Raw genomic sequence first — 6,786 nt, 5'->3', positions numbered from 1 at the left:
TTAGCCAGCAAAAGAAAAAGAATATTAAATATATTCAATGTCCTGTTTTGCATATTGAATATTAATTCTTAAAGGCGGAGAAAACGAGCAATAGTTTTGCACTTCCACCTATATAGTGGGGCAAAAATGTATTTAGTCAGCCCCCAATTCTGCAAGTTCTCCCACTTAAAAAGATGAGAGAGGCCTGTAATTTTCATCATAGGTATATACCTCAACTATGAGAGACAAAATGAGGAAAAAAAATCCAGAAAATCACATTATAGGATTTTTAATGAATTATTTGGTAAATCCCTCTATAAAATAAGTATTTGGTCACCTACAAACAAGCATGATTTGTGGCTTTCACAGACCTGTAACTTCTTCTTTAAGAGGCTCCTCTGTCCTCCACTCGTTACCTGTATTAATGGCACCTGTTTGAACTCATTATCAGTATAAAAGACACCTGTCCACAACCTCAAACAGCCACACTCCAAATTCCACTATGGCCAAGACCAAAGAGCTGTCAAAAAACACCAGAAACAAAATTGGCTGGGAAGACTGAATCTGCAACAGGTAAGCAGCCTGGTGTGAAGAAATCAACTGTGGGAGCAATTATTAGAAAATGGAATACAAACAAGACCACTGATAATCTCCCTCGATCTGGGGCTCCACGCAAGATCTCACCCTGTGGGGTCAAAATGATCATAAGAACGGTGAGCAAAAATCCCAGAACCACACGGGGGGACCTAGTGAATGACCTGCAGAGAGCTGGGACCAAAGTAACAAAGGCGACCATCAGTAACACACTACGCCTCCATGTACTCAAATCCTGCAGTGCCAGACGTGTCCCCCTGCTTAAGCCAGTACATGTCCGGGCCCATCTGAAGTTTGCTAGATAGCATTTGGATGATCCAGAAGAGGATTGGGCAAATGTCATATGGTCAGATGAAACCAAAATAGAACTTTTTGGTAAAAACTCAACTCGTCATGTTTGGAGGAGAAAGAGCACCATACCTACTGTAAAGCATGGGGGTGGTAACATCATGCTCTAGAGCTCTGCATGGAGGAATGGGCCAAAATACCAGCAAGTGTGTGAAGACTTACAGAAAACGTTTTACCTCTGTCATTGCCAACAAAGGGTACATTACAAAGTATTGCGATTTAACAGTTATTGACCAAATACTTATTTTGCAAATAAATTCATTAAAAATCTTACAATGTAATTTTCTGAATTTTTTTGTCCCATTTTGTTTCTCATAGTTGAGGTATACCTATGATGAAAATTACAGGCCTCTCATCTTTTTAAGGGGGAGAACTTGCACAACTGGTGGCTGACTAAATACTTTTTTGCCCCACTGTACATGTACATGTGTGCTTTAATTTCAGTACCAGCACCAAAAAAGTTAATATACTCCACAATTATGATACATTAAACTTAAGATTGCAACACCTATATTAACAGGGCATCATCTTCTAACAGTTCAATAACACTTTTAAGAAAAATGTCAATATTTTTTGATTTAATTAAAAGTGTCACACATCAAATAAATCCAAGTCATTACAATGTTCTTCATAACCAACACTTTGCTAGTTTTACAATAGATGACCTTTGTGCAGCGACAATAATTCAAACACAGAAACTGTACAGGTTGCATGGTTAACAGGAGAAATTATGAAATACACATTATATATTATGAACAAAAATTACAACACATCCTTGTTTTAAAAACAATAAACAGAAGCTGTAAGAGTTGAAATCCTCACATTCACAAGCTGAAAGATGATGTTAGTTTTGATACTCTGCAGCATAAAGAACTTTCTGGAATTCCATCCGCACCTCCATTCGTTTCTTCTGGTTGAGTCTCTTCAGTGACGGCAGGAGGCTGAGGAGAAATAGTTCATCTTCATCTCTAACACTGCAGAGAGTGTTTGCCGGCCTCATGTCAGCATCAATGTCACAATGCCCGCGTTGTTCCTGAAGGACATCCACATCTGGACAGTTAGCGTGGCACAACTCCACGTTAAAACTGGAGCTGACAATTGGCAGTGAGCACGGCTCAGCTTTTACATGACTGTTCCCTTCATCCTCCTTGTTATGTGCAGTTCCAGCAACCTGTGAGACAACAAGTGGTAAACATGTTTTCAGTCACAACCAGGGTTTGATTTAGTTTAGGTCATATAGTGTTTTGACTAAAATGGCATTTAGTTTTAGTCAAAACGTAGTCTTGAAGGCTATTTCAGTTATAGTCTAGTTTTAGTCAACTAAATGACGTTGCAATTTTAGTCAACTAAATCTGTTACAGATATAGTCGACTAAAATATAAAGCAGAAAAGTTTATGCTTTTTTTCCCCCCAAAGATTGAATTACCATTTATCAACCTGATATGAGATGGTATTAATGTCTTTAAATACACAGAGACAGATTTGATGTGATCAACACGTACAAAATCGTCTTTTACGTCTGCAAACACAAAAAGCATACTTCCTATTGGATCAAAAGGTTTACTTCCTATTAGATCAAAAGGCTTACTTCCTATTGGATCAAAAGATCACTTCTTATTGGATCAAAGGGCTTACTTTCTACTTCCTATTGGATCACTTACCGACTTGTCCCGCTTTCCACGCAACTAAAGTAGTTTTGATTAATGGACACCTTCCAATACAGACATTTATTTCCGATTGGATTCCGCTCCTCTTTTTTTTGAATATAGTTTTTGCTCACCTGTTCTTTTTTTTAATTAGTCGTATTTCGTTAACGTCACATAATAAAAGAAGATGTACATGTAGTCGACAAAACTATAATGCAAATTTGAAGGCAACAAAATGAACATTGGTTAGAACACAGAATAAGGCAATTATTTAATAGTAATATATATAGTGTATGTAAATAAATAAAAGCATCCATTCAGCTAATCTAATTTGTACAATGATCACAAATAAACCAGTGGTGGTCAAAATAGCCCACACAGTATCAAGAGTATGGTTACCTTCAGCATGCTAACATTACAGAGCTCAGAATGGTTCTTCAGCAAATGTCGTTTCAGGTTGGTGGTGTTTTTTCCAGTAATAGTGCCTCCACACACTATACAATGGGTCTTATTTTCAATGCTGTCGTAGACGAAATGTGTCCACACGTCTGCTCTCCTCTTTCTTCCAGGAGTTGCCATGTTATGGTAGTTTAGTGATGATCTCGGCCCAGTTTGATAGATTTAGATGAATTCAGTTCCAGAGGCGTTTGTAGCAGAGCTTCACACATAGAAAGTTAGTTACAGCGCCACACAGAGGACTGGAATAGTTACTACAACGGTTGCTTCTTCTTCTTCTTCTTCTTCTTCTTCTTCTTCTTCTTCTTCTTCTTCTTCTTCTTCTTCTTCTTCTTCTTCTTCTTCTTCTTCTTCTTCTTCTTCTTCTTCTTCTTCTTCTTCTTCTTCTTCTTCTTCTTCTCTAAATCTATTCAGTGTTTTTCAACCTTGGGGTCAGAATCCCATGACGGGCCACCTGAAATTTCTGAAATATTAAAATTGATTTTTTAATTTTCAAATCTATTATTATTATTATTATTATTATTATTATTATTATTATTATTATTATTATTATTATTATTATTAATAAAACAACACACAACTGTATGTCTATACTTTCAGTTTGTGAAATATAAATCTAGTTAAACGAAAAAGCAGCTCAAACGTGATCAAAAACTAATTCTAGAACAAAAATAATAATAACGTAGTCACGATCCAAAAAAAGGTTGGGAACCACTGCAGTAAATACTGTTTTTTTTCTTTTTTTCACTTTTACGAAATAAGATTCTTTAAAATGTGTGTTATCACTTGTTCCTCCAATCATTATGCTCTATAAATGTTTTAAAATCGTTTTCTAAGCAAAATGTCGTAGTCGGACAAAGGGGTACATGGATTGAGAAATAAGAGAAAGGGGTACTTGAGACCAAAAAGTTTGAGAACCACTGATGTAATGTGTTCAATTCAAAACAGCTTTATTGGCATGTGAAAACAGATTTACATTGTCAAAGCAAGTGTGAGAACCATGTACACACGAGAAGATTAAATGTTGTAAAATAGTTTGTTTGTGCAAAACAATAAGATTAAAATAAAAATAATAATGTTCCATCTTTGAACACTAGATGGAGACATTTCTCTATCCTTAACTAAGCCTGTCCACGCAATACAACAGAGGTTCACAACTGGTCTCACTTTGGGACAAACATTTTTCCACAGCCATTAAATCGCGACCCACATTTTTAAAAAAATTGCTGTTGAAAACAAACATTCTCTTTTTTAAAACATAAATCTATATATTTTCCAGTGCAACATGCACTTCACAGCATGACTGTCAAAAGAAAAGTTTCTTTCAAAATAAAAAAACAAGTCCAACAAGAGACTTTATTTATTTACTATTTATTTTTAACCAGCTGTTCGCGACCCACTTTTGGGTACCGACCCAAAAGTTGAGAATCACTGCAATACAATACAATTTACTCAAAGGTTTTTTTCTCCTTTAACATAAATCCAAAGTGGAGTTATAGTAATGTGTGTTTTGTTCTCTTTAGTAGTTTTCAGGTAAATCAAGGACTGTGAGCATTTTTCAGGCTCCTGTCATTATCCTCACATCATATTACATGTTTACTGCCATCTATACACCTTAATACCCACAGGTGTATAGAGTACAGATATATTCTACTCAAGTAGAAGTACTGTTACTTGATTGAAATTGTGCTCAAGTACAAGTACAAGTAAATCATACATACTGTAGAATACACAAATAGAAAGCAGCTCAATTAAATAGTTCTCAAACTAAAAGTTACTAGTTACTTTTACCCTCCACGTTAATTTTGCTAATACTGTTCCCTTGCATACAGTAAACATCTCATGTTTAAACTTTAAAAGGAAGAGACCAAATCTTGCACAATTGGAACTTAATTTATTTTCCAAAAACGCATCTGTATAAAATAAAAAGTTTGTCAAAATGTACAATTCTTTTAAAAATAAAATAAAATAATAATAATAATAATAAATTCAATTCAAAATAATAATAAAAAAAGATCAGGCTCTAAGTATAGCTAAATGTATGAACCCTAAAACAGTGCCATGCCAAATGAGTCATCCACCATAGAAAGGGGCTGGGCTTTGATCAGAAATGGCACATATGGATTATTTTAAATGTCTTTTCATAAACTGCTATTGTGTCAACAGTTTATGAAAAACTGCTGTTGTGTCAGCAGTTTATGAAAAGGCCATGAAATGGAAAGAAAAACAAGTAATCACAAAACATTATAATTTACGGTACTCAGTTACGGTTGGGTGTAGAAATGTAACAAATGACTTTACTTCTTTTAAAACGTACTTAAGTACAAGTAAAATGACTGATTTAAAAATATACTCATACAAGTACTTATAAAAGCAACTAAATTACAGTAACACATGAGTAATCCATGACTTTACCCTCTGTTAATACATTCAAGAAATAATTTCTTATTTTAATAACTCATCTAATGCAAATATCCTCTGTTTCAAAACAATCCTGAAACTTTCAAAAAGTACATTTCAATACCACTGGCATTTTTCTTTTGTGTGCACAGTTTCTGGTTCTGCATCATGGGGTGCCGATTGTAAAGTTGCACATGCTAAAATAAATAGCAACATTTAGCAACAATGATAAAATAAACAGCAACATTTAGCAACAATGACAAAATAAACAGCAACATTTAGCAACAATGACAAAATACAGTAAACAGCAATTTTTTTGCAACATTTAGCAACAAACCAGGTTTAAAAAAAGGTATGGTTTGTTTCAACATTACTTTTGACCAGATTTACAGCAGAAAGTAAAGATATAATGTCATTGTAAAATCTAAATGTTAAATATGAAATCGAAATCTAAATGTTAAATATGAAATCTAAATGTTAAATATCAAATATAAATCTAAATGTTGAATATTGATATTAAATCTAATATTGTTAAAAGCTCATTGAAGTGAACGACATTTAACATATTTAACATTTAGATTTATATTAAACATCTAACATTCAAGATTTACATTTAACATTTAGATTTAGATTATTAATTATCTTTTAGATTTCATGTTTACATTTAGATTTAACAATGACAATATATTTTTACTCGAATAAAATATCACACATTTCACAAATACTACCGTAAATTTGGTCAAAAGTAAAGTAAAAAAAAAAATTTACAATTTTTTTAAACGAGGTTTGTTGCCAAAAAAGTAGCTGTTTATTTTAGCATGTGCAACGTTACAATCTTTACTGAGCAAAAGGATACAGTATATATCCATGTAAGAACTTTTAGCTTGCAAAGTTTCTTTAGTGGTACCATTAGTATTATATATGTATGTGTATATATATATATATATATATATATATATATATATATAAACATATATAGTTTAGATGTTAGGAACTTGACGCACAAGAACTTTACGCCTTTAAAAAGGTTTTTTCACGACCCTCCTCCCAGTAGTCTGTGGAACCCAGATTGAGAAAAATGGGTTCAGATGAATTTTGTTACAGTCAGCACAAAATTCATTAATTTGGTTGTTATTGTTCACACTATAAAATATATATATATATGTACCAAGGAGTTGTCTAATGTTTGAACTAAATATTTCATAAATACAAATTAAATATTCAAATAGTAGTTATTCCACTGACCAGTTATCATTTCACAGTGTTAAAATAATTATAATTATGAGTGTGAACAAGTCAACATTTGCTGCTCTAACCTGTGTTACTAATCATCTTTATCCTTGTTGTTAGACCTGTGAACAAC

Source organism: Gouania willdenowi, chromosome 3 (assembly GCF_900634775.1).
Source record: "Gouania willdenowi chromosome 3, fGouWil2.1, whole genome shotgun sequence".
Classification (NCBI taxonomy): domain Eukaryota; kingdom Metazoa; phylum Chordata; class Actinopteri; order Blenniiformes; family Gobiesocidae; genus Gouania; species Gouania willdenowi.
This window is presented reverse-complemented; position numbering follows the sequence as displayed.